Below are 27,522 nucleotides of genomic sequence, written 5' to 3'. Positions count from 1 at the left end.
TTCGAGGAGTGTCAATCACTATCGTGAGGGCTTTATCTCCCTAACATTTCGTCTTTACGACTCTGAAAATTTACCATGATAAAAGAACTTCTTTAAGGTAAGCTAGCTGGCTGTCAAGAGCTAGAACCCGGGGCGCCTGGGTGGCGCAGTCGGTTAAGCGTCCGCTTCAGCCAGGTCATGATCTCGCGGTCCTTGAGTTCGAGCCCCGCGTCAGGCTCTGGGCTGATGGCTCAGAGCCTGGAGCCTGTTTCTGATTCTGTGTCTCCCTCTCTCTCTGCCCCTCCCCCGTTCATGCTCTGTCTCTCTCTGTCCCAAAAAAATAAACGTTGAAAAAAAAAAGAGCTAGAACCCTAATTTGACTTTAAAAAGCTGACTTGAAAGTTTCACTGTTTTTTTTAACCCCGCTGCTTTACAATCTGTCCCTCAGCGTTATGACCAAAACTTCATTAACAAAATGTGTATTAATGTAAAGTATATTACCAAAATTGTATTGAGCATTCATAAAGGGGATACTACATTTTTAAAAACTAGTATACTAGCTAAGCTACTAGTATAAGCTCTGGCTGTATACTTTCATCCATGTTCTCATTTGATTTTGAAAAAGAGAACTAAGGATTTTTGGGGGGTAATTAAAAAATATTAATCATAAAATATATACTAACTACAAAAAATGTAGTTGTGTGCACTTGCTGGTCATTGGAAGATCTGGACTCTGAGTCTCTGACTGCAAGGCCAGGGTTATGCCACAGTTTCCTTTTCCCGCCCTTTCAGTGGTCCTGTCTCCTGCCCACTCACACCTCTGGTGTTCCGTCCCTCCATCTCATCTCTAAACCTTCGGTTGGAATTAGTGCCTACTTCCATTGTGAATCAGTGATGGCTTAAAATACTACATTTTTGCAAAAAAAACTCAAACCGAGAGCTGCTTGAGGGCAAGACTACATTGTTTTATTCATCGTGGGGTCCCACAGCACCCAGAATGGCTTCTGATATAGAGTACGTAGAGAATAACAAGTGTGTGTCTGTGTGAACATGCAAGGTGGTTGTATGTGTGAGTATACTCTTGACAGTGATGCTGAAGGAATATCCTTATAGTTTGATTCTGTGACTTTAGAGCCTTGTAGCTTATCTACAAGCGGCTAGTACAAGGAAATGGGACACGTTCCTCTTGGGATTCGGAATGGCCCAGAGCTGAAGAGTTCATCAGAGCCATTCTTTGTTAGGAAGCATTGCCTGTGGGTCTTCCCAGGTCAAATCTGGCAGCAATCGTCTACTAAGCATCTTGGTTCCTGTCTAAGGGTCTTAAAAAGAAGGGTTTAAACACGCAAGTGGATTACTGGATTCCTTATTGGCTCAGAAACCAATTTACTATTAGGTAAATAATTTCTTTTTTTTTTTTTTTTTAATTTTTTTTTTTTTCAACGTTTGTTTATTTTTGGGACAGAGAGAGACAGAGCATGAACGGGGGAGGGTCAGAGAGAGAGGGAGACACAGAATCGGAAACAGTCTCCAGGCTCTGAGCCATCAGCCCAGAGCCTGACGCGGGGCTCGAACTCACGGACCGCGAGATCGTGACCTGGCTGAAGTCGGACGCTCAACCAACTGCGCCACCCAGGCGCCCCTAGGTAAATAATTTCAAAATACTCTCTAAGCCATTTTAAATTTGATGCTTAGAAATTTGGATGAACTCAAGTTTGCAGTCTCCTGGAGATTAAAGTGGGGTCTTACTCCGTGACATTTACCGTACTATTAACTTCATGGCAGAAAAGACACTCCCTTAGATGGTGCCAACATTGTTTTTCACTTTTCAAATTTCTGGGATTGTTTTTTATTAGAGCATTGTAAAGGAGTCCGATACGTTTTCAAACGATGTAAGATGTATTTTGGTATTGAACAGGTGGAGAGCAACAGATGACCAATGTTAAGTATAAATTACAGATTAATTTCAATGTAGGTAAAGTTGCACATCGTCATAAAATACATTCTGAGTAGTTCCCACTCAACTGGCAGGACTCTTCCTCTCTTTTTGATTAAATGTCTCCTTTTGACAAAATTAAATTACTCTTGAGAAACGTAACAGCAGCTAACACTCAGTGGAGCCCGAATTTGAACAGACGAAAGCTCTGTACCATTATGCATTAATCTTTACAGAGTTACTTCTCTGTATTTATTTTCCAAAGGATAAAACTGCCTCAGAGATGTTCAGTTCGAGGTCACATAGCCATTATAACTAGAGCTGGATGTCAAACCCACATTAGTTCATTGCCAAAGCCCACAACCCATGTATTTTTACCATTCTTGAGACTGTAAAATAAACGGCCAAGTTTAAAAGCTCCAGGGCACGACTTTTTCAAAAAGGAGTATTATTGTATGTATTTTAGGTACAGATTAGGTTAAAAAGTACGGTTACATAAATTCCAACTACAAATTAGGTGAGAGAAATAAATAGGCAACTGGAATAGATACTAAGTGCTGGCCATGGGGTCTGTACAGGAGAGACACGTTGCCACTTTGGAGGTCAAAAAGGTCTTCCAGAGAAGGTAGCATGTGACAGTGTCAGGAAGGTTGGGTAGGACCCAGAGTTTGGGGAGGGGTGTAGCTGTAGGGAGGTCCTGGCTGAGGCGGCAGTGGGAACAAAGGCCAGGAGGCAAAACGGATAGCCTGTGTGAAGACCCAATATTTTGGCTTTAACTTAAGTAAAAAAGAACAGAATGTAATGTCCAGAGTTCTCAGAAAAGTCTGTGAATAAAATGTGGCCACATCCTCTGGTCCAGTGAGACATTCTGAATGAAGATCAAAGAGTTGTGAGTTTATATTTTGCCTGTTTCACCAAATCCCTACGTGCCCTAGGATCTGTTTTAGCTCTTATAAATAGGATTTCTCTGAAGACACTGGCCTAATAACCTTGTCCAGAAAGATCCACAAAGTTGTAAACATTATGCAGACAGTTATTGAAAACAAAACATTATCCCGTTTGTACCTGTAAGGAGGACTGAGCGAGAAACCACTAACACCCAGAACTGAGAAGGGTAATGGCAGTGGGTTGGAAGGAGCGGGGAGGAGCTGGGGAGTGAGGGAAGAATCCATTAAGTAACTGGCACTTCAACAAGGCCTGCTTTCTCCTCTGAGAAACATATTTCTTGGCTACCTAAAAAGGTATTTCTAAAAAATTCAGACCCTTCAGATCAGAAAGAGGGTGATAAGCAGGGAATGTCATTACACTTATGGAACAATGGATAGATGGATGTGAATTTTTCCATCAAATCGGTATATACCAGGTAAAGGGGTTTGTTCAGTAAAAGGGATATTTGGCACATTAAATATGTAACTCATCTGTAGTATAAGCTGAGTAAAGACATTTTAAAAGTTTAGATACAGAGTAGTATGGTGTTTTCAAGCACTTCTTATAAGAGTGTGGGCTTCTTCTAAGAGTGTGGACTGCCTGGGTTCAAAACCCAGGTCCACCACCCTGATAGCTGTGTAACTGCAGCGAGTTACATGAACTCCAGTGTCTCAGTTGCTCCATTTATAAAATGGGCAAAATTATATCTATCTCAACAGTTGTTATGAGGAGTGAATGAATTAATACACGTAAAGTGCCTGGAACAATGACTTAGATGTTCTAAATAAACATTAAATGATGTGTCCGTAATACACAGAAGTCACACACCGGCAGCCTGAACCAAATGAGGCCAGCAGGCAGGGCCTCTGAAAAAGAACAAGACACTGAATGCCTTTGGGCTGAATGTGTACTCTGCATCCGGCCTCAGGCCCCAGGACAGGGGTCTCCCACCCAGCCCTACTCCTGTGTCGGTGTTACTTGCCTGCTCTCTAAGCAGTCGTGCTTGCCGGAGAATTTGTGGGTGGTGGATTAATAACAAGGGAACGCCAATCTGAGGCTGGCTTCACAAGCAGGCCCACTTTCTCCCCCAACCATATGGTAACTGTTGTTGGTGCATCTGTCCCTCGCTCAAAGTTCTCTGAGTGCAAGACAATGTTTTATTCATCTCTGTGTCCCCAGAACCTCCCATAAACCCTAGAGCCGCTCCATGCACCTTTGTATCTGAATGAACATGCTGTGGCATAGGGGTGATGGGCACTGAGGGGATGTGAACACGATGGGGCTCGTATGTGCAGGCCGAACTGGGGGTGCGTGTCAAGGGCGTGGGTGCTGCGTGGTACACAATGGCATTCAAGAAACAAGGCTGATGGGCACCGTGCAAAGCAGGGTGTGAGTGAGGAAGGAAAGATAAAGAAATTACAGACACACTCAGGTGTCTGGATTTTAAGAACGGGCACGAAATTTGAAAATAAATACTTCGCAAATGGTCCATAATACATGTATTTTGTGTATATGCACACGGATATTAATGCAGTATTACTGGTGTAATCATTTCTTGGATAAGGAGTACCTTTGAGTCAAATATGAGATACAGTGTCTTTATTCTTAGTTGATAAGTCTGAGGGGACCTTTGATTACCTGTACAAATACTGTTTTCCTCTGAGTCACCCTTTTCTCATTAAACAGTCCTGTTTGGTGTACTGTGCACTTTCCCTTTTTATTTTTAATCACGATTAATCTTCCCAGCTGCTTAGTTATATAATAATATCCTGTGTGTTTAAAACACAGGCCTACAGGTTGAATTTCTCAGACAGCAAGTTAGAACCACAGGATCTCTTTTACGGGTGCTACAAAGATTTTTTAGGAAGTCGACGTTAACGATTTGAGGAGCTATTTCACCCTCTTATATTAATTCCTTGCTGCAGTGGTTTTATCCTATATTAATCGTGTAGGTTGACAAACGAGTTGAGAAAGTTCTCATTTCAATGAATGAACATAAAGACACTTCCTCCATTCCTTGTGAGCTCCTCCATATGGCTGTTAGAAATCTGTTTCAGTCCTGGTTTGGAAGAATGTATAATGTACTCTTTCCTGAGACAGATTTTTTTCCCCCTGAGATTTTTTTTTTTTTGATAACTAATGTGTTTGTTATTTTACACAAGTAATGTACGTGTGTTCACTGCAGAAATATTGGGAAAAAATAAATACAAAAATATAAAGGAAAAATATTTTTAAATTCAACTATAATTTTACCAGGTAAGAGATGACTACCATTAACATTTTGGTCTATGTTCTTCCAACTTCTTCCTTGGCATACAAAATATACAAAATTGGTATCTTCTGTGTGTTGTTTTTAGTCTGCATTTTAGTTTAGTAATGCAAAGTAATATAGTGTAAAAAGATATTAGAAAAATATTCTTAATTTTTATTCTACAGAACATTAGTGGGAGTATGTTTTCTTTCTTATTTTGCAATGATAATCTAAGTTGCACCTAGGGCCCTCAGCCTCCTGAGGTCAACCTTCCCTTTTTTAAAAAAGCTTTCTTTTTAACATTTTTATCTTTTTATTTTTTTAAATATTTATTTTTTGAGAGAGCACCAGTGGGGGAGGGGCAGAGAGAGGGAGACAGAGTGACAGGATGACAGCAGCAAGCCTGATGTGGGGCTCAAACCCATGAGCCACAAGATCATGACCTGAGCTGAAGTCGGATGCTCAACTGACTGAGCCACCCAGGTGCCCTTTAAATTTTTATTTTAGAAAGAGAGAGTGAGCAGGGGAGAGAGAGAGAGACAGAGTGAGAGAGAGAGGATGTTAAGCAAGCTCCACACAGCGTGGAGCCCGATGAAGGGCTCGGATCCCACAACCCTGGGATCATGACCTGAGCCTAAATCAAGAGTTGGACATTCTGGGGCACCTGGGTGGCTCAATCAGTTGAGCGTCCAACTCTTGATTTTGGTGGTTCATGAGTTCGAGCCCCGCATGGGCACTGTGAGTGCAGAACCTGCTTGGGATTCTCTGTCTCCCTTTCTCTCTGCCCCTACCCTGCTTATGCTCTCTCTCTTTCAAAATAAATAAACTTAAAAAAAAAAAAAAAGAAGAGTTGGATGCTCACCCAACTGAGACACCTAGGTGCCCTTCAACCTTTCCTTTAATAACCAAATAAAGTGGTATAGGACATCCCATGGGATGTTCCTTGAAAAGCCAGCATAGTAAACTTTGTCAATATTTGTAAGATTTCCAGGCTAGAATGGAACACAGGATTTCTATACTTCTATCACTTCTCCATACAGTTTCATTTGCCTTTCAATTTCTTTCCGTATTTTTAAAACAATTTCTTTTAATATTTTTGTGTTTTGATATTTTCACATTTTAAGCCACATGAAATGAATTTGAGGCAAGATGTGAAATGTGGATCTACAGACAGTTGCCCGATTGAACCAATGCCATCAGCCATGCTAAGCATATACTCAATATCCAAGTTGAATCTGAAGCGTAATTTAAATAATTTAGAGGAGGTCACTTTTTATTTTTTTTTTAACATTTATTTATTTTTGGGACAGAGAGACACAGAGCATGAACGGGGGAGGGGCAGAGAGAGAGGGAGACACAGAATCGGAAACAGGCTCCAGGCTCTGAGCCATCAGCCCAGAGCCCGACGCGGGGCTCGAACTCACGGACCGTGAGATCATGACCTGGCTGAAGTCGGATGCTTAACCGACTGCGCCACCCAGGTGCCCTGAGGAGGTCACTTTTTAAAGGAATGTTCTAACTTTGTTAAAAATAAAAGATGCTTTGAGAATTGGGCAGTCACTCTCAACACATTACACAGTTCTAAATCTCCTTGACTATTTTCTTTTTTTCTTGTGGTTTTGGACAGGTACAAAGTAAAACAGGATTTTCATTTTGTTTCCTGACGAGTTAGCTCAGTGGTGAGCCATTGTAAGAGAAGTGGCATGCTGGGTGCCGGGCTTGACCAAGGAATGTGAGACAGATTAACAATAATTTAGCTCTATCCAAACGAATGTTCACTTAAGTAAAATTTCATGATTCATTTAGTGTGGATGGAGCTGGTGCCCATGAGGACCATTTTCCCCACTCAAGGCATCGTCTCCTTCTGTGGGAGTGGGACCAGTTTCCATTACTGGTTATGTGAGGAGATGCTTGTGGGATCTGTTATTTCTGTGATGTTTAGTGTCTCATATAGATGGAGCCCCCGCCCAGTTGTTCAGCTCACCTTTTAAACTAGTTCTGGGGGCACGAGTTCTTATTCTCTCCAGCTTTTTCATGAGCGGGCCTCTGTGTGTGTGTGGTGGTGGGGGGGGGGGGGGGAACGGGGATGGTGAGCAGATGACACTTGTGTTGCCTGAATGTCAGAGGCAAAATTACACCAGTAAGTGCCTACAATGTGTGGGCTCTGAAGGAAAAACCCAGCTGGGTCCTGGTGAGAACTGGAGGTGAAAGACACTTATTTTGCTCCCGCCAGAGGAAGACTTACTATTGCAACTAATCGCCAGTGCAGCTACAGTGGTCCTGGCTCATGGGATGTTCCTAGAAAATACACCTAGGAGGATGGAGAAGCAAGAAGGAAGAGGAAATTGAGGCAGGCATGGATCTGAGGGATGACTGCTTCCTGGAAAGGCTGCTCTCTTGTCCTGACCACGGAGCAGTCCACTGAGAGGCCTGGGCCTGGTTCTGCAGTTGTCCAGAATGCCCAGCGCACGGAGAGGTTGTTTTCTGGGGCAAAGGGCACTTTCTTGTCACTGGTAAATTTTCTCCCGTAATTAAATGGAAAAAAAAAAAAAGCGTCTGGTTCTTCCTCCATCTTTTTCCCTCTTTGTTCAAGGGAGAAAGGAGAAGCATCCTTGTCTTGATTTTTAAATTTTTCAATCTTGGTGCAAACTCCCCAGATGGGAGGTTTTTTTGTTTGTTTGTTTGTTTTCCCCAGTGACATTTCTGGGATATAACTCATTAGATATGTGGTAGCAACTTAAATCACTATTTACGTTGACATGGCACTTCCTGGTGGGAGTTTTATCTTCCCTGAACCAAGGAAACCACACTAGGGAGAAGAGAATGTGGTTAAATGTTAAGTGTGACCCTATCTTAGGGATAGACCTCTTAATTCTGATTGTGAACATCAGCAATTTCTTCATGCACATCACTGAGTACATCCAGTGGTTCCAACTCCTCATTGTCTACACCTGGAATGAGTTGCCCAGGGAGTTAAAAAAAAAAAAAAGATTTGTTAGTCACTCAGCAAACTGGATGCTCTGTTAGGGGCTGGGGAAGCAAGGATATCTATGGTGCCACAGCACCCCTTGTCATGCCAACAGTTTGGTTTTATGAGCCTTCCAGCAAATTCTTCCCTTTTGCTTATGCAAGTTTGAGAGTTGAATTTCTTTCACTCATAACCACAATAGCTTGGCCAGCTGAGGGGCTGAGAGCCTGAAGGAATGAGATATATGTGCCATATCCTTTGCTGAGTTAAGAGGCACAACCGTCATCTTGCAGCTATATGACAGTGGGGACCAAGTGTGTGCTTATGAGTCTGTTTGCACGCACAGAGATAAATGACAAACTTTCATCATAGCTACTGTACATGCACTTTAGTTAAGGTAGGAAATTGCCTATAGATGTTGAATGTACCTAGTATTAGGAAAGAGAAGTTGGGCTAAATAGGGGAGCTTCCAGTAGAGCAACATTTTGGCCAATCATTTTTTAAAACATCTGTGAATGTGGAAACATCTTTGGAAATCCAGATTTTCATCATTTTGGTTTTCTTAGAGTGCCTCCCCTGTCTTGGGTTGCTGCCCCCTATTTGGGAGAGGAAGAAAGGAGTTATCAGTTGTGGCAGATAAGATTCAGTCAGTATCAATTCATAATGAAAATGAAATAAATTTTATTTTATTTATTTTTTTTTTTAATTTTTTTTTTCAACGTTTATTTATTTTTGGGACAGAGAGAGACAGAGCATGAACGGGGGAGGGGCAGAGAGAGAGGGAGACACAGAATCAGAAACAGGCTCCAGGCTCTGAGCCATCAGCCCAGAGCCCGATGCGGGGCTCGAACTCACGGACCGCGAGATTGCGACCTGGCTGAAGTCGGACGCTTAACCGACTGCGCCACCCAGGCGCCCCATAAATTTTATTTTAAATCTTTGCTTTTGATGAACTAACTCCAATATAAACACAATGTGTATATCTAAATATTTAAAGGGCCAATAGGTCTGATTAACGGACTTTTTAAAATTGTGAGCTTTGGTCATGACCCTATCTTGGCATGTATTCCATGGGCAACTGAAAAGACTATGTATTTTGCTGTTGTTGGGTGAAGTGTTCCACAAACGTCAATTAAATCCTGTTACTTGATGATGTTTTATAACCTTGCTGATCCTGTCTAGCTGTTCCGTCAGCTGTAGAGAGAGGCATGTTGGATTCTCCACCTATAACTGTGGATTTGTCTACTTCTCCTTTTCATTCTATTACCTTTCGCTTTACATATTTTGTAGCTGTTTGGTGCCTCCATCATATTTAAGATTGCTATATCTCCTTGGTGGATTTAATCCTTTTGTCACTACATAATATGCCTATCACTGGTAAATTTCTTCACTCTGAAGTGTACTTTATTGATATTATAATAGCCACTCCTGTTTTGATTAATGTTTGCATGTTTTTTTTTCTATCTTTTTACTTTCAACCTACCTATATTGTTATATTTAAGTGAGTTTCTTGTAGACAGCATTCAGTTGGGTCATATTTTCTAATCCATTCTGCCAATCTCTTTCAATTGATGGATTTAGATTATTTACGTTTTTGAATTATTTTTATTTATTTATTGAAGTATAGTTGATATACAATGTTATATTAGTTTCAGGTGTACAGCATAGTGATTTGATAATTCTATACATTATGCTATGCTCACCAGGATAAATGTAGTTACCATCTGTCACCATACAATGTTATTACAATATTATTGCCTATATTCCCTATGCTGTAGCTTTCATCCCTGTGACTTATTTATTTTATAATTGCAAGTTTGTACCTTTAATCCCCTTCACCTATTTTGCCCCCTGGCTCCAACTCCTTCCCCTCTGGAAACTACCAGTTTGTTCTCTGTATTTATGATTCTGTTTCTGTTTGTTTTGTTTTTTAGATTCCACACAGAAGTGAAACTGTATGGTATTTGTCTTTGTCCTGTCTTATTTGATTTAGCATAATACCATCTAGGTCTATCCATGTTGTTGCAACTGGCAAGATCTCATCCTTTTTATGGCTAGTTCTCCATTGTATGTATATACCACATCTTCTTATCCATTCATCTAGTGATAAATACTTGGGTTGCTTCCATATCTTGGCTATTGTAAATAATGCTGCCATAAACACTGGAGTTCATATGTCTTTTTGAATTAGTGTTTTTGTTTTCTTCAGGTAAATACCTACTAGGAAAATTACTAGATCATAGGGTATTATATTTTTAATTTTTTGAGGAATCTCCATAGCTTAAATCCTTTTACATCTTTTTGCCTTCCCCTGCTTATAAATGCTTTTAAATATTTCCTCTATATACATTTAGAGGCACAAGAGACAGTGTTATAATTTTTGCTTTAACCATTAAACATAATTCAGAAGCTTAAGAGGAGAAGGAAATGTATTTACTCATAACTTTTACTTTCTGTTGTTCTTTCTCTCTTTGTGATATTCTGAGACTCCTTCCTTTTTCATTTCCTTTTTGTTTGGAGAACTTCCTTTAGCCATTCTCTTAAGATAAGTCTGCTGATGACAAATTCATTTAGTTTTTCTTCAGCTGATAATGTCTTGATTTTCCCATTTTCTTTCTTTCTTTCTTTCTTTCTTTCTTTCTTTCTTTCTTTCTTTCTTTCTTTTTCTTTTCTTTTCTTTTCTTTTCTTTTCTTTTCTTTTCTTTTCTTTTCTTTTCTTTTCTTTTCTTTTCTCCCTTTCTCCCTTTCTCCCTTTCCTCCTTCCCTTTCCTCCTTCCCTTCCCTTCCCTTTCCTTTCTTTTTAAGTAGGTTCCATGCCCAGTGTGGAGCTCATTGCAGGACTTGAACTCACAACCCTGAGATCAAGACGTGAGCTGAGATCAAGAGACAGATACTTAACCAACTGAGTCACTTAAGCACCCCTCCCTGCATTCTTGAATGATATTTTCACTGGACATAGAATTCTGGGTTGTCAGTTTTTTCACTTCAGCACTTGCAAACTGTACCATTTCCTTCTGGCCTCCATGGTTTCTGATGGGAAATCTGCTATCCTCCAAATTGTTTTTGTTTTGTATAAGGTATTGCTTCTGACTGCTTTCAAGATTCTTTTGTCTTAGTTTTTTAAAAAATCAGCTCTAAATTTAATTATACTCAGCAGGCATAAAATTATATTGAAACAAATAGAAGTACAAACACTATATTCAGTTTTGAGAAATTTGACGTGGTATGGATTTCTTTGGTTTATCCTGTTTCTGATTTGCTTACATCTTGAATCTGTAGGTTTCTGTCTTTTGCCAAATTTGGAAAGTTTTCAGCCATTATTTCTACAAGTATTTTTTCAGCTTTGCTCTCTTTTTCCTCTCCCACTGGGATTTGGATGACACAAATATTAGACTTTTTTGTTATGGGCCCACAGGTCCCTGAGCCTCCGTTGTTGTTTTTTTTCTTTTCTTTCTTCTCTTCCTTTCTTCCTTCCTTTCTTCTTTTTTTTTTTTTCTTTCCAGTCTGTTTTCTTTCTTATTCATATTGGGCAATTTCTATTGCTGTATATTCCAGTTCATAGATTTTATTTTTCTCTGGTCCCTGAATCCTGCTATTGAGCCCGACCACTGAGTTAACTTTAGTTACTGTATTTTTTAGTCCTTAAGTTTCCATTTGGTTCTTCTTTATATCTTCTTATTTCTGTACTGAGACTATATTTCCTTACTCAGACTTTCAATTTTTTCACATTCCAAGCATGTCTGTAATTGGCTTTTTAAGACGGCTTTTTTAGAACCTTTGTCAGGTAATTCTAACATCTCTGTCATTTTAGTGTTGGCATATATTGATTTTTTTTCTTCTGAGAGTTTTCTAATATTTGGTATATGAGTGGTTTTCAATTGAAAAGTTGGGCATTTTGGATATTATGAGAGTCTGGATCCTACTTAAACCTGTGTTTTAACTGGCTTAAAAAAATTTTTTTTTAATGTTTATTTATTTTTGAGAGAGAGAAAGAGAGCATGAGCAGAGCAGGGGAACAGAGAAAGGGAGACATAGAATCCGAAGCATCTCCAGGCTCTGAGCTGTCAGCACACAGCCTGCTTTGGATCATGACCTGAGCCAAAGTCGGGCGCCCAACCAACCGAGCCACCCAGGCACCCCTTAACTGGCTTTTCTGATGCCAATCTGGCAGAGGAAGAGAGGAGCACTGCCTTGTTACTGCCAAGGTCAGAGAGGAGTCCACATTCACCACTTGATCTGAGTTCACACTGTTAGGGGCTCCTAGTTACTTCTGGGCAGCGATGGGAGTTCTAGATCCCACTGGGCATCCACTCATACATACCACCCTGGCTGGGAGGGGCAGAAGTGCCTTGTTACCGCTGACACCACAGGAAGGTGGCCTAATTATCCCTGGGCAGTGGCGAAAGTCCTAACTCTCCACTAGGCCTCCTTTGACACCACTCCAGCAGGGAGGGGGAGGAGTCCCTTGTTACTGCTGTCTGTGGGTGGAGTTCAGATTCCCCATGTGGTCTCCACTGACACTGTGGTGGCAAGGGCCTTGTTACTGTCATGTGAGGATAAAAGTCCCAGCTGTCTATGGCCTTCTCTGATAGCACCTCAGCGTGTGTGTGTGTGTGTGTTGCAGTTGGAGCCCTTTGATATAGCTTGGTGAAGCAGGAAGTCTAGGCTCCTGATCCCCCTTTTGCTGCTGTGGGTGAGAGTGGGGCCACTGTTCTTCCTGTGGTTTTTAGCTGGAGTAAGTAGTTACTGTCTAAAAGGTTTTTGTCTTGTTAGGCTGCCCCTTTCCTGGACTTCTGCTTAGAAAGAATAGGCCTGTGTTGGGGAGTTTTTGTTTGCTCCTGTTGGCACTTCTAGGTTGCCAGCTTCTTAAAGCTAGAAGTCTGTGTATATGAAGCTAAAAGAAAACTCGGAGGACTCATTGCCAGGTTGTGCCTTGGATCCCACAGTCTCTGGTCTGGTTGTCTTCTCTCCACCTTTCAGAGTCTTCTCTTTTTTTTGAGAGAGAGAGATAGAGAGAGATGGTGCAAGTGAGGGGCAGAGAGAGAGGGAGAGGGTGGTGTGGCAGGGGGAGAGATATTGAGAGAGAGAGAGAGAGAGAGAGAGAGAGAAATGGGGCTCACCCAATGTGGGACTTGAACTCACGAACTGAACCGTGAGATCATGACCTGAGTCAAAGTCAGATGCTTAACGACTGAGCCACCCAGGCACCCTCAGAGTCTTCTTATGTCTTATAAATAATGTCCAATGTTTTTAGTTGTACTTAGTGGGAGCATTAGGAAACAGCACATCTAACTCCATCTTCCTGGAAGTGGAAGCCAAGACATAATTTAAAAATATTAGTTGGCTTCATGTTTTGGGAATTGTCCAGAGATCTATTTCCCATGGTATGCTAACCTCCCCCGCCAGAATAGTGTCTGGCATACGGTAGGAGCTTCATAACATTCAGTGACTGAATCGCCACTTTACCTATGAGAAAATTTAAGGAATTAAATAATCTCTCCGAGGTTTCAAGGCTGGCTAGTAAATAGGAAGAATGGAGATTTGAACTAGGGCATTCTGATTCCAAAGCCCAGGCTCTCAGATGCATCACTAGGGCACTTGTGAAATTCAAGGCCCCTTTTGTTCTCTTAGGACAAAGGACAAGTGAGAGGGAGCCTCCACTTGAGACAGCAACAAAGTGACAACATGACACTTTTCTAGTGAATTAACAATGTCCTTGCATTTACAAGAAAATGTCCAGTGCTGTCATCTCTTTTTCCTTCCATTCGCTGCCAAATTTCCTGTCTAGTGTCCCAATTACTCCTTAAGTCCCGTGCAAATGGGATTCCACTGCAATTTCTCTCCTGCGGCTACCCTTTCTTTTCAGCCCCCAAACCAAAAGCCACAGTGTCTTCCCAATTCTCACCCTTTTAAATCTTTCTGCGGCGCTTCCTAACGCTGCTCACCACTTCCTGAACTGTACCCGTAGTCTTGGCTCTCATGGACCTCTACTTTCTGGGGTCACCGTTATCCTGCTGCTTGCTATCTGTCTCCTCCTTCGGCCCCATCCTTTCAATGGCAGTCTCATCCTCAAACTGCTTACCCAAGTCCATGGCCTCAACAAGACTGGCAAATTCACTCACTCACTCACTCACTCATTCCTTTCTTCAGTGTTCATTTATTGGGCACCTGCTGAGTAGCAGCCACTGTTCTAGAGCAGGGAACAAGGTAAGGTGCCCATTCTCGGGGAACTTATAATCTAGAGGAAGATACAGAGTGTAACAAAGAGCAACAAGTCATGGACTTGTCACGGACTTAGTTATGGAGCTAGATGCCATTTCAACAATACTAATCAAACCTGTAAACTTTTGTGTGCATCACCACAATGACTTATTAGATTCTAAAATTACTGAGGGTAAGAATTGTGTTATTTCCGTAAGACCAATGCTACCACCTTATATTTATTTATACTATGGTTTGCTTTAAAGATGTGCTTTCACATAACTGGTGATTTTAAAACTCCTTTGAATTATTAAATATTTTTTTCTAAGAACCTTATTTACAAATACTTCAAAGCGGTTTAGTGTGTGCTTGATGTTACACAATGACTTTGAAACCTGTCCAGCCACAGCCACATACCAGCCACAGTGTCTGGGGCAGACTTCACTTCTCTGCACCTTGTTTATTCTTGTCCCAGAAGCTCCTTAACTCGTGAACCTCATACCCACACAATGACTCAGTTCAAGGCAGGTGTCTTGAGGGTCCTCTGTATCCTAAGGAGGGGAGGGCCTTTTTTTTCTTTTTTTTTTTTTGAGAGACACTTAATATAGAACAAGAACGTGGCTCTAGAACCAGGCAGCTTGAATTTATGCGCTGGCTCCTTCACGTCCTAGTGTTTGACCCCCAGCAAGTTATTTAACCTCTCTGTGCCTCAATGTTTTCATCCATAAAATGGGGTAATGATAGTGCCTACTTCCTAGAACTGTTATGAAGATTAAATGAGTTAACACTGGCACTTAGTAAGTGCTACATGCATGTTGGCCATTTTAATCTATCCATATACGTACCTATATCACTTTGAGAGAAAACTGGGTCGCTATATTTTATCTGTTGGTATCTTACAGACATTAAGGTTTGAATCTTGGACTTTTATATCTTGGATGCCTAAATGATTTCAGGTTATCAAACAAGTAATTTTAAGAGAGGAAATACATTTTTGTCTCTTTCAACTTCAAAGAATGAGCTTCTAAAAATAAGTGCTGAGTTTCTACTTTAGATTATGAAAAAAAGATATATATACACGTACACATATAGACATATATACACATATCTATATATAAACAAAAAAAAGCACATAAAAATCCATGAATTCAGAAGCTATATTTAAAATAAATAGGCCAGATGGCAGGTAATTAAGATACACTAAAACTGTTAATGTCGCACATAAGGATTAAAATGTATCAACAATCAGAGCTGGGCAGAGAATTTCTGGTGTCATAATTTGCTTCTATAGCACTTTGCTGTGTAATTCACCTGCAATTAAAAGCAGAAAAAGCCTCTCCCACTCTTCTCCTTTTCTCAGGTCTATGATTTGGAAGCATGTTTCCCATGACTTTTTCCCCCTCTAATCACTCTCCCTATATTATTTGTCTAAATCAGAGGGAGAAAATAACAAAGCAACAAGCAGTAAAAAGCAATTTCTATTACAGGGAAACAAAACTGGTGATAATCCAGATCCCTTAGAAGTGAAATCTACCTGGGTGCCTGGGTGGCTCAGGAGGTTAAGCGTCCGACTTGGCTCAGGTCATGATCTCGCAGTGTGTGAGTTCGAGCCCCGCGTCGGGCTCTGTGCTGACAGCTCAGAGCCTGGAGCCTGCTTCCGATTCTGGGTCTCCCTCTCTTTCTGCCCCTCCCCTGCTCATGCTCTGTCTCTCTCTGTCTCAAAAATAAATAAAAACATTTTTTAAAAAATTAAAAAAAAAAAGAAGTGAAATCTACACTCTGTGGTCAGTAAAACCAACTTGCTTTGCATCTGTTAGCACCCTATGGTCATTTGAAAGCCTAAGGCAAACTTCACCAGCACAGAGCCCCCATTAGTCAGCCAGCATCACGGTCTCCCATGCACACCACCACAGGTTGTCCTGGGGGCTCCGGGCCTGCAGGGGAATTCAAGAGGTTGGCCATTCACCAAGGCGGACCCAATGGCCTTTGCAGCTTCTCCACGAGAGCTTCAAGAGTCCTGCATCCTGTTCAGTGGGCACAGGGAAAATGGCTCCCGTCCTAAAACAGCCAGCCTGGCTCCATTTGGCTGTAAGTAGTTCCTGGCAGAATTCCTGCCAGGAATGAGTTTGGATGGTTGGTGGAGAGGTATCCCTCCTACTTTCAGAGGTGGTGACTGGGTGGCCTGTGGGAATCTTAAGGGAAGTGGGCTAAAGCCCTTCCTGGTCCCTGGGCTTGGCTCCAGCAAAGCCCAGAGGCACCTCAGAGCCAGCTGTGACTAATGCCAGCCTTACTCCCGGGCCTTGTTTGAGGCTGAGGAATGAGCTATATTGGCAGTGAGTTTGGTGCCAGTCACGAGGGGTTTTCTTGCTCCTCACATCCGCTTCTTTCAAGTCTTCTTTCATTCAGCACAGACTGGTTTTATCTTCAAGGGAAAGGAGTAACAAAAGATGCCGGTTTCCACCTCAGCAATTTTTAACGCCTCTTCCCCAGAAGTTAATCTTTGTATGAATCTCTACACCAGCACAATGCCTTCTCAACGCTCAATAAAATGATAGTTTCCTTTCCTTGCATATGTCCTGCCTTCCCCATCCTGGCCATTTGCTAAGACCCAGGGCCTTCCTGCTGGGCTGCCCCCACTTTGCAGCCCCACCTGGACCTGCCCAGGGCTGCTCCCCCGGCTAGAACCCTCTCAACCCTCATCAGAACTGAACTATCCTTTGTCCCACTCCCTAAACAGCTTAATTTTCATGTTGAAGCCACGGTATCCTTTATAGTAATCTGTATTTTATAGTACATTTTGAGAGCCATTGGGTATCTGTTAGTACTGAGTTAACCTTGTGGCAGAGGCCTTCGATGCCAAATAAAGCTGTGATTGATGCTGAGATTTTGGAAGTGTCTGGGCAGTTGGAAAAGGGGAGCTCAGTGGACTGTGCTTCTCAGCTCACAGGTTTCTACTATTAGGGCTCAGAAGCCCTGACCAGCATTTCCTTTTAAAGAGAGACCTTTGTGATGGGTCCAACCTCTTGCCAGAACTTTCCAAGACAAAGAACTTGATGCTCCTGGCTCTGCAGCAAGGCAGAGCAAAACAGCCAAATGGGCATTACCGGGACACAGGTGACCACGCTGTCTTGATCCACCAGCCTGAGACCAGGCGTGTCTGCCCAGTAGTGGCCTGTGCTGCAGGATGGGGTGTCCACAGGTTCTACCATGGAAGGCCCCAGAACAAGGGTGACTACAAATAACCTTCACAGGCAGCAAGAAAGCGGTACACGGCAGTGAGGACAGTGGGTAGGAGGCACTCGGAAGAAGAGCCCAGTCCCAAGTAGTGAGGAAAAGCATGGTCTTGCACACGCACCCCAGGCTGTGTTTCTGTACTTCTAGAGAACAACCCTGTTTCCTCCTGTTTTCTCCTCCCAGACTGCCAGAGCCCCTAAGAGGAGAGAGGTGGGGCCCCTAGAGGAGAAGCCAGCGGCTGCTTTCTATGGAAGGTGAGGAGGGGTGAGCAATGCCCCTGCTCCCATGGGCAGCTCCGAGGTGCAGACACCAGCGTGGTCCCAGAAGAGCCCCCAGGTGTGAGCTGGCCATCCCACTTCAGCCTTGTTCTACCTGCTCTGTCACCTCTCCTGCCCAGGAGAGTCTCTTTCTCTGCCCGCCCCTTCCATGTTGCCCTTTCTCGGAGCCCTCTCCTTACACTCCTTTTTGCTGATTCCATCTACAGGCATGGCTCTCTCTAACACCTTCTCTGGGCATCTTTTGTATAACATTTAAAATAAAAAAATGGGTCTGAATCTGATCTGGGCTTCCAATTTCTAGGTCATACAGGAGACAGAGGAACATGTTAAAGCATACCAAGAGCATGGAAAACTCTATGGGCAAAGAATTCCATTTCTTCAAAAATAAAGGGAGAAGATGGGGGGCGGGGGAGAGAATCCACATAGTAAAAGAGACTTAAAAGCCTATCAAACAATCCCAATCTACGGTCTAAAATGAATTCTGATTCAAATAAACTGTTTTTTTTTTTTAATGGAAATTTGAACCTGACTTGATATTAATAATATATTACTCAATTGGTAAGGCATAATAATGGTATTGTGCTTATGTTTCTTAAAAAAGAATCCTTATCTTTTGAAATTCATACTGAAATATTTATTTCGAAAGATATGATGTCTGGAATTTGCTTCAAAACCAGTGCAGGGAGAAGTGGGTGCAGGTTGGGAGAAAACGAGATGGACCATGATGTCATCATTGTCAAGGCTGGCTGATGGGAACACGGGTGCTCATTATGTTCTTTCTACTTTTGCTTATTTTTTAAGTTCTCTATAATAAGAAGTTAAAAAATAGAAAGAAAAAAGGAAGAAAAGGCTATGTTCCAGCTAATTAGTCTCAAACATTGCCAGGGCTACATACAAGTATGTGAAGATAACCTGAGAAGATTTTTGTTACTGACTTGTGTGACTTTTCTGGTGCCCTCTGACCCCTAACTGGGTTGATCTTTGACCTGTTTTTTTTGTTTTGTTTTGTTTTTGAGAGAGAGAGGGTGCAAGTGAGCTAGGGGCAGAGAGAGAGAGAGAGAGAGAGAGAGAGAATGAATCCCAGGAGGAGCTGAGAAAGAGGGAGGCGGGGGGAGAGAGAGAAAGTGGGGCTCACCCAAAGTGGGGCTAGTGCTCACTCAATGTGGGACTCGAACTCACAAACTGTGAGATTGTGACCTGAGCCAAAGTCAGATGCTTAATGACTCAGCCACCCAGGCACCCCGTCCAAATTCCCCATTTCTATTAATGGTTGAGTACTTCCTCTGCTGCTATCACAGACTAGAGCCAGACTATTGAGCCATCTTCAACTCCCCACTCTTCTCTCTGTATATCCATTTAGTCAGCAGGTTCCATGGATTCTTCCTTCACAGTGTCCCTCAGACTCATCTCTTCCTTTTCACTCTTATAGTGATCTTCCAATCCCAGGTGTGGGTTCTTTCTGTCCTGTGTGCCTTTACTTTCTCACGAGCTCCTGTCCTTAGTGTCATCCTTCCAGCCATCTCATTACCCTTGGCCATTAGAGAGTGCCATTAGATCAAGAGCCTCAGGTTTAGTCTGAAGCCAAAAGAGGGGGAATCGTGATGTAGGCATTGCAAGGTGCCTGACAATCTCAAAGGAGTCTCGTTCAAAGGAACCTGGAATGATGTTTATCAGGCAACCAACAAAAAGGGCTCCACACCTCAAAGAGTCTAATGTGTAAAACATTATTTCTCAATACATCCTTCACCAATTGTTGATACGTCCATAATACCGCAGACCTGGTTGATCATCTAGCAGAATTCAAGGTCAAAAGGATTCCATTCAAGTGGGTCAACAGACAAATGAAAGAACTCATATGACAGAAGGAAGATCCAGAGATTTCTGCTAATTTCTCTAGTATGCCTTATAGTAGAGCAATAATACATCAGGTTTTCTAAACCAAGGACATAAGATTTGACACATCATTTTCAGATTTGTTCATTCATTCATACGAAATTTGTACAAAAGTGTACAAAAATCATATTGTTATCTACTTAAAAATCATCTTTATTGAGGAAAACTTACATTTAATGAAATTGGAACTGTCCAGGAAAATTCAGGCTATGGGGTCACCAGGGCCAAACAGCCTCAAAATGCTTGAAAATAAAACTAATTTCTTTGAGGCTCCCAAAGAGACCTTTATTATCAGCCTAGATTAGCACCCCCTTCTTTTGAGGAGGGATTTTCTCCTTCCTAGGTCAATCATAAGCATCTCTTGGGGCAGGGGTGGGTAAATGAACCAGTGTTTCCCTAGAATTTTCTAATTGGTTCTGGTAAGGAAGGGTCCTCTGTCTTCTTTGGAGGAAATTAAGGATGTAGCCATTTAGGTTGTGGGTCTTGTGCAGCCAGCCAGCCTGAAAGAATGAAGCCAACATAAGAGAGATTTGAAGGACTGGAGTTCTTGGTTCCAAGCATGACTGAGGCCAGCTGCATCCCTACCTCTCTAGTTACTTGGGCTTAGAAAGCGTTTGGTTTTAACTGGTAGCTTTAGTCTTTTGTTTTTGTTTTTAATCAATTACCATAAGAGAATCTCTGACAAACAATCAGTGATAGCGTGAGCAGGGCAAGGTAACCACGTGAAATCAAAACAATAAAAGAAGAGAGCCACTTGCTGGGGTCTCCTGGAAGGCAGTAGAAAGACTTCAACTCTTGGGGCGCCTGGGTGGCTTGGTCGGTTAAGCATCCGACTTCGGCTCAGGTCATGATCTCACGGTCCGTGAGTTCGAGCCCCGCGTCGGGCTCTGTGCTGACAGCTCAGAGTCTGGAGCCTGTTTCGGATTCTGTGTCTCCCTCTCTCTCCGCCCCTCCCCTGTTCATGCTCTGTCTCTCTCTGTCTCAAAAATAAATAAACGTTAAAAAAAAAAAAAGACTTCAACTCTTTAAAAGTTTTAAGCAATGGTAGTGATTGACACCTCCTAGAAAATGACCTTGTCATGTCATAAAAGGAGCTGCTGATTTTATTTGAGAGAGAGAGAATGAGTGTGCATGTAAGTGGGGGAAGGACAGAGAGAGAGAGAGAGAATCCCAAGCAGGCTCCATGCTCAGGGGCTCAGCATGGAGCCCAACACTGGGTTCAATCCCACGACCCTGGGATCATGACCTGAGCCAAAATCAGGAGTTGGACGCTCAACTGACTAAGCCACCCAGGTACCTCTAAAGAAGTCCATTTTATTTTATTAAAATTTTTTTTAATGTTTATTTATTTTTGAGAGAGAGAGAGACAGAAAGACAACATGAGCAGGGGAGGGGCAAAGAGAGAGAGAGGGAAGCACAGAATCTGAGGCAGACTTCAGGTTCTGAGCTGTCAGCACAGAGCCCAACATGGGGCTCGAACCCACAAACTTTGAGATCATGACCTGAGCCACAGTCGGACGCCTAACTGACTGAGCCACCCAGGTGCCCCTAAAGGATTTGATTTTCAAATGAGGCCTCAGTGATACTGTTACCTAATGTTACATCATGAGAAAGATCAACCTTTGACCAGAAAGAAGCAGGTTCCCCCTCCCTCCCCTGCATAATTCACAATTTTCTCAAATTCTTAATAAAAGTTGCATATCTTTAGGCAGAAGCTGCCTAATGCCAGATTTTTCACTAACATTAAAATGCCATTTGCCTCAAGTTCTTCCTCTGCTCAAGACTTCTCAGGGCAGCTATGTTGGTTGCAGGGTAATTTCCAGATGCCTCAGTTGGGCACTCAGGGCTTCCAGAAATGGGCCTGACCTTCAACTTCATTTCCTACAGCTCAACAAAATAAACATCTTATACTGACCGTGCTATTCTCTGCATCCCTTCACGCTGGTCATGCTCACGCCTTTCCGCAGCGTGGTTTAAGCTACTGACTCTGAAACCGGTCTGTGGTGCTTTGTTATGGCTGCCCTAGCCAACGACAGAGAGGGCTAACATCCGGGGAGGAAGCAGGGCAGCAGGTACAACAGAGACTGGCAAGCACTATGCCAGGAGGGGAACTTTCCACCTCAGCTGTGGGGAACTTTCTCAGGGGGAGTTACTCTGGGTTGTAAAGCTCTTGAGAAGTGCTTGCCTTTCCCAAGGAGCCCAGGGGCAGTGGTCTTCCTGTGTATTTCACCTTCCTACTTCCACCCCATACAACCAGGTTAAGCACCTTGGAGCCTGTGTCAAGTGCATGCCTGACCCAGGGAGATGAACTTCAGACAGTGGGCCACTGAGCAAGCCCATCTCCCTTAGCAGGGGGAGCCGGTGGGGTGGGGGGAGGAAGCCGAGAGCTACTAAAGGAGACCACAATGGCCACTCATAAAACAAACTGGTGAGGCGCAGAAGAGGTCAGAATAAGCAGTCAGGCAGGCAGAAGGAGCCAGGGGAGAGAACGAGAAGTGGAGGCAGGAGCCATAGGTGCGTGGGGGGGCTCTCTGAGCAGCAGGGAGCTATGAGGGTTTCTGCTGGGACCGGTTCCCCTGAGGCAGGCACCTCCCCTGCTGCCACGGAGCCTATTAGCGTCTTCATCTCCCAGGAATGGACGGGAGAGGACTTCCTGTGAGGCTAATTACTTTTAAGACATGGGTCCCTTTTCATGACCTTCCCAGATTCAGCACACTGAAGGAACTAGCTGGAGGATCAGAGAGGGGAGGCAGCGGCCAGGCCATCTGACTCACCAGGCCCTTCCCACCCCTTCCTGTGCCTTCCCTCTGCCTGGTAGGCATTTCCTTCCTGTCCCATCCTTTGCAGGGAGCATCACCTCCCCTGGGTGATCTTCCCAGACCTGGGGCAGCACACATCTTCCCTTGTACCTTGGTGTGTCCCAATTGCGACTATTTTGATAATCTGATTAATTATTAGTAATCAGTTAATTGTTGTAGAGCATAAGCTCTGGGGGCACAGAGTCCACTTTTGCACTTAGTATCCCCAGGACTTAGCACAGTGCCTGGTACACGTAGGTTCTCAGTACATATTCATTGAGTGAAGGACCGATAGGTACTCATTATGCACATAAGGAAAGATGAGGCGATTTGCTTAAAGTCACACATCCAACAAGTGACCTGAGGAGAAAGTCAGATGGATGTGATGTAACCAGCACTTGGGTGTCACAGACTATCAGTCTGGAGTTCTCCCTTGTCCAGCAAGAGAGCAGACACAGAACTGAATACGAGAAAGGCTAATGTCTGGGAGGAGACAAGAGCCCCGAACAGGTGTTTTGTCTCTGTATTTATTGAGCTCACAAGATATTACCCACATGGTGAACGAAAGAAAACAAGATCTTACACACATGGTGAATGTGAAGAAAACAAGATCTTACACACATGATGAATGTGGAGAAAACAATCCGACAGTAATCATAACTTGTATGCGTAAGAAGCAAAGGGTCTGGGGGGGGCAAGTGGATTTGTAATCAAAGTACAATAGTATATTGGTGTCAGATGGAAAGTAATTTCCTGCAGATGATATTACAAGTTACTTGTGATTCCATTACAATATCTCACTACCTAACCTTGGGCACTTTCCCCTGTGGTGGTGGCTTTCCACCCTAAGCTTTTTTTCTGATCCATTTATGTAAGTAGAACCCATTTCCCCACACTTAGGCAAACACACAGGCACACACATTCCCCTAAACCCCCCAAACCCTGCTGCGGACCTTTTCTCAAAAGAATAGAATACATTATGATTAATTCACTGACCGATGGGGGCAGAGAAACCAATTCTTGTAAATGCACTTGGGTGCCTATCGTGGGAGTGAGCTTTTATAACCAAACTTCCACAGAAATAGAATTTGAGAGAGTACTGGGGAACAGAGGGAATATATTTAGAGGCTGTTTTCCTTTTACAGATCTTATTTTTTTTTTAATTTTTTAAATCTTTTATTTATTTTTGAGACAGAGAGAGACACAGCATAAGCAGGGGAGGTGCAGAGAGAGAGAGAGAGAGGGAGACACAGAATCCGAAGCAGGCAGGCTCCGCACAGAACCCGATGCCCGCATCGAACCCACAAACCGTGAAATCATGACCTGAGCCAAAATTGGACACTTAACCAACTGAGCCACCCAGGCGCCCCTACAGATCTTATTTTAAATATAGTATATACGCTCAGGTCCAACTAATTTTGGTTTAGATCTACTTGATCTCTACACTAAAAACTGCACTGCTTGGTCCTGAATCACACTTGACAAATTACAATACCATCTGACAACTCCATAGTAGCATTTTGGCCAAAGACAGATTTCTGACAGCCCCTAGTAACTGGGATCAGATTTGCAGCACAAAAGCCTATTAGCTGTCACATGAAAATTGGACAGAGATCTGCTATTTTGGTAAACTAATGCCTGCCTTCAGGATCATCCAGGGTCCACTTGACCCATAAAATTCCCTTAGATTGTGTGATTCTAAGAATGAGAAAAACGTTAGATTTTGATCTGAGTTCAAAAACTTTCACCACTCAAAAGGAATCTGGGGCTATCTTTTCACATGCCTTTTCATTCCATACTTTATAAAAGACCTGAAGAATGAGAAAAATCCTATGAGCCCTGGCTCAGAGAATAGCAAGAGAACTAGACACTGTCACTAAGGTGATGGAAAGCTTCATCCAGAAGGTTCATAAAATCAGACAGGCAGTGGTTGGGAATGGAACCCTCTAGATGCCATACAGGCCTCTCAAGGTAGAACACAGGTCATCTTTGAAGAGTATTGTACCTGCATTCCTATAGACCTCTTTAGAATCTTCAACATTATTAAAAAGATTTGAGGTGGGGTGCCTGGGTGGCGCAGTCGGTTAAGCGTCCGACTTCAGCCAGGTCACGATCTCGCGGTCCGTGAGTTCGAGCCCCGCGTCGGGCTCTGGGCTGATGGCTCAGAGCCTGGAGCCTGTTTCTGATTCTGTGTCTCCCTCTCTCTCTGCCCCTCCCCCGTTCATGCTCTGTCTCTCTCTGTCCCAAAAAAATAAATAAACGTTAAAAAAAAAAATTAAAAAAAAAAAAAAAAGATTTGAGGGACAAACATGGAAATCAAGAGATTAGGTAATTTATCTAATACCCCTGTATCTGGTTCTACAGGCTCTGCAGATTGGGGCTGGAACCTGTTTTCTTGGCATAATTTTGAGTAAATTAGCTCTTGGTTTAGAAATGGATAACACACCCTGATCATAATCTATTCTACTACTACCTGTCTGTGTTGCAGTATTCAAATGTGTGACCTCCAGAGATCAGAAGCTAGTGCATAGCCATTGCCCTATCACATGAGCAACAGTTGATTGGGCAACAGAAGGAATGAGAAGCTTCCTTTCATCTGACTATAGGTTATGTTCTCTGAACTGCCTTTAGATCAACCCAGATTATGGGGAAGATCTGGATTTCACAGAATACTGTCCTATGGACTGACATTGTCTGCTCTCAGCCAAAATGGGACTGAAAGAGAAACACCTGACTGATACTTAACAGTAAAAACCAGCTCAAATCGAAAAAGAAAAAAAGCAGCCCTACCTTTAACCATGCTGGGAGGACAGACGGATAAGGCCAGCTGCAAAATAAACAGAAAATATTTTTCTGTCAAGGCTGTAAAATGCCTCAATAACCCTCTCTGAGTGCTAATTGATTCATATCAATGACGCCCCCAGACCTACCTTGCTATTTACCTTTATCATCGTGGATAGCCCACTGCTCAGCCACAAACAACACTCAATTCTCAGTTAATCTCAGCTTCTCCTAATGCTGCCTGAGAACCAGCAGTCAATCTGGAAGTGGCCCCTTCTCTTACACTCTCCTCAGAATCCTGAGGAAAGATGCTTCCCTCCTTCCTGTGGTCCTCTGGAGCGCCCTTCCTCACTGCAATCAGGTCAATACACCCTAACGTCCAGCCACAAGGAAGTCCATGGCTGTAAGGTGGTCACGACCATCGCCTGAGGGAGGGGTGTGCTATCTTCTGGGTGAACAGATGGTCGTTTTGGGGGGTTACCAGGGGCCAAATTTCATGCTTACACCTTCCCCTTTCTCCTTTCTACATTGTTTTTTCCTGTTTCTGGCTGCTTCTTACACATTTGTCGGAGTCCATATTTCTGCTATCCAGACGCTTCATCCCCATATCTGATACTTGGTACTTTTTTTTTTTCTTTCTTGTTGTCAGACACTCTGTTCCCTTTTATATTTCCCCTAGACCTTTTCTTCATTCTATCATTTGGCTATGACAATTGCACCTTTCTGGCTGCTGTATCATTTCTCAGCTTTTGTGTCCTTGACCTATGCCTTTCATTTAAACTTCTGTGCAGCCATATGACTGCTTGCTGTTTAAAACCTTTCGTTGGCTTTCACCTTAAGTGTTTTTATTTTAAAACTTTTTAAAAAATGTTTTATTTATTTTTGACAGAGAGAGAGAGAGCATGAGCAGGGGAGGGGCAGAGAGAGAGGGAGGCACAGAATCCAAGCAGGCTCCAGGCTCTGAGCCGTCAGCCCAGAGCCTGACGCGGGGCTTGAACTCACAGGCTGCGAGATCATGACCGGAGCCGAAATCGGACGCTCAACTGACTCAGCCACCCAGGCTCCCCAAGTGTTTTTAAAACATTTAAAAAACATTGCCTACCATTCTGTACTTCCTTGAAAACAGATCCAAATATCCTTCCCTTGTCCTTTTATTTTACTTTGCATTTCTTTGTAACACACAGTCGCCAAGTGCTGGGTAACGCTGACCACCCCCCCCCCCCCCCCCCGCCCCGGCCTTTGAGGCCCCCATTTCCACTCTTACCACAGTATCCGCAGTGAGGCAGCGTCTTCCGATTTGGATTTCACAACCTCCAATCTTTCTTGCACATTCGGTTCAGGGCCGGGGAGTGGCACACACCCGATTACAACAAAACGCCATTTCTCAAGACTCCCCTCCAGCTAACTGTGGAAAGTCCAGCCTCGCCCCGGGGCGTTGGGAGACGAAGGCCGAAGGCCAACGCTCACCAGCCCTCCCTCCCTCCCTCCCACCGCAGGGCGGAGTATCTCGTCCGCACGCGGGGTCTTATGGCAGGTGCCTGCACTTGCCACGCGCAGCGCCCCCTGCGGTCCTCCCTGCTGCAGGAGCCCTAGAGTCCAGGGCGCCCACCTGGCTTGACGGCCTCTACCCGCTGTGATCACTCTCTCACCTCTACTGCAGACTGGCTGATCCTGGACCCCTAGAGCCCTGCCAGGACTGGAGGGAGACAGGCATGTACATTAGATGGCGTCCCAATGTGACGCCTCGCCCATGCTAGGTTCTTTCTAGATTCCCTCCGGAAAATGGAAGTGAAAGGTTCAAAGTCGTTACCTTCCCCCAAGTGGTGCAAGAGCTGAATATTCTTCTATTGTACACTGTCTGACTGGTTCTGCTTCTTTCTACCCCGACTTCACTCAGTTCCCACCCCCACAACACCACCCCCCCCGCGTAAGTCTCCCACACGTTGTAAACCCACCAGGATGGGTCTGCAGTGGTAGCTCCTCTCTGCCAACTCCCCTTGTTCACAGTGCGCTGGAGATTCTGGCTCTACTACTCACACAGTGACCTAAGGCGTTGGCTTCAGAAATCGGGCATAAGGTTATTTTCAGCCACACTACCTTCCTAAAGATCCCTCTGAAATTCCCTTCCGGTGCCACTTTATTTAGAAGAAATGTACATAGGTTATCAACTATTTAGGAGAGAAAGGAAGGGGGAGTTGTCAATATTCTTACTTTTCATATTTGATAACAGAATTTTTCCCTCTACAATTTATATCTCCAACCATCCTCTTAAACCTCAG

The 27,522-nt window shown here is 43.4% G+C and overlaps 1 long non-coding RNA gene across 2 annotated transcripts; it reads right to left on the bottom strand.

Annotated features, from left to right (window-relative positions):
- Positions 1-405: 405 nt before the first annotated feature.
- LOC112859248 (uncharacterized) lies at positions 406-27,120 on the bottom strand. 2 transcript variants are annotated; one of them, XR_015246614.1, is made up of 3 exons: positions 26,508-27,120; positions 25,253-25,289; positions 406-1,298 (listed from the first exon to the last, which is right to left on the bottom strand). It is a non-coding gene; the product is annotated as an uncharacterized LOC112859248 (long non-coding RNA). The 2 variants fall into 2 exon arrangements; XR_015246615.1 differs by lacking the exon at positions 406-1,298 and adding an exon at positions 14,771-20,164.
- Positions 27,121-27,522: the final 402 nt, after the last annotated feature.

Source organism: Puma concolor, chromosome F2 (genome assembly GCF_028749965.1).
Source record: "Puma concolor isolate L17-30 chromosome F2, mPumCon1.1.hap2, whole genome shotgun sequence".
In the NCBI taxonomy this organism is placed as follows: domain Eukaryota; kingdom Metazoa; phylum Chordata; class Mammalia; order Carnivora; family Felidae; genus Puma; species Puma concolor.
This window is presented reverse-complemented; position numbering and strand designations above follow the sequence as displayed.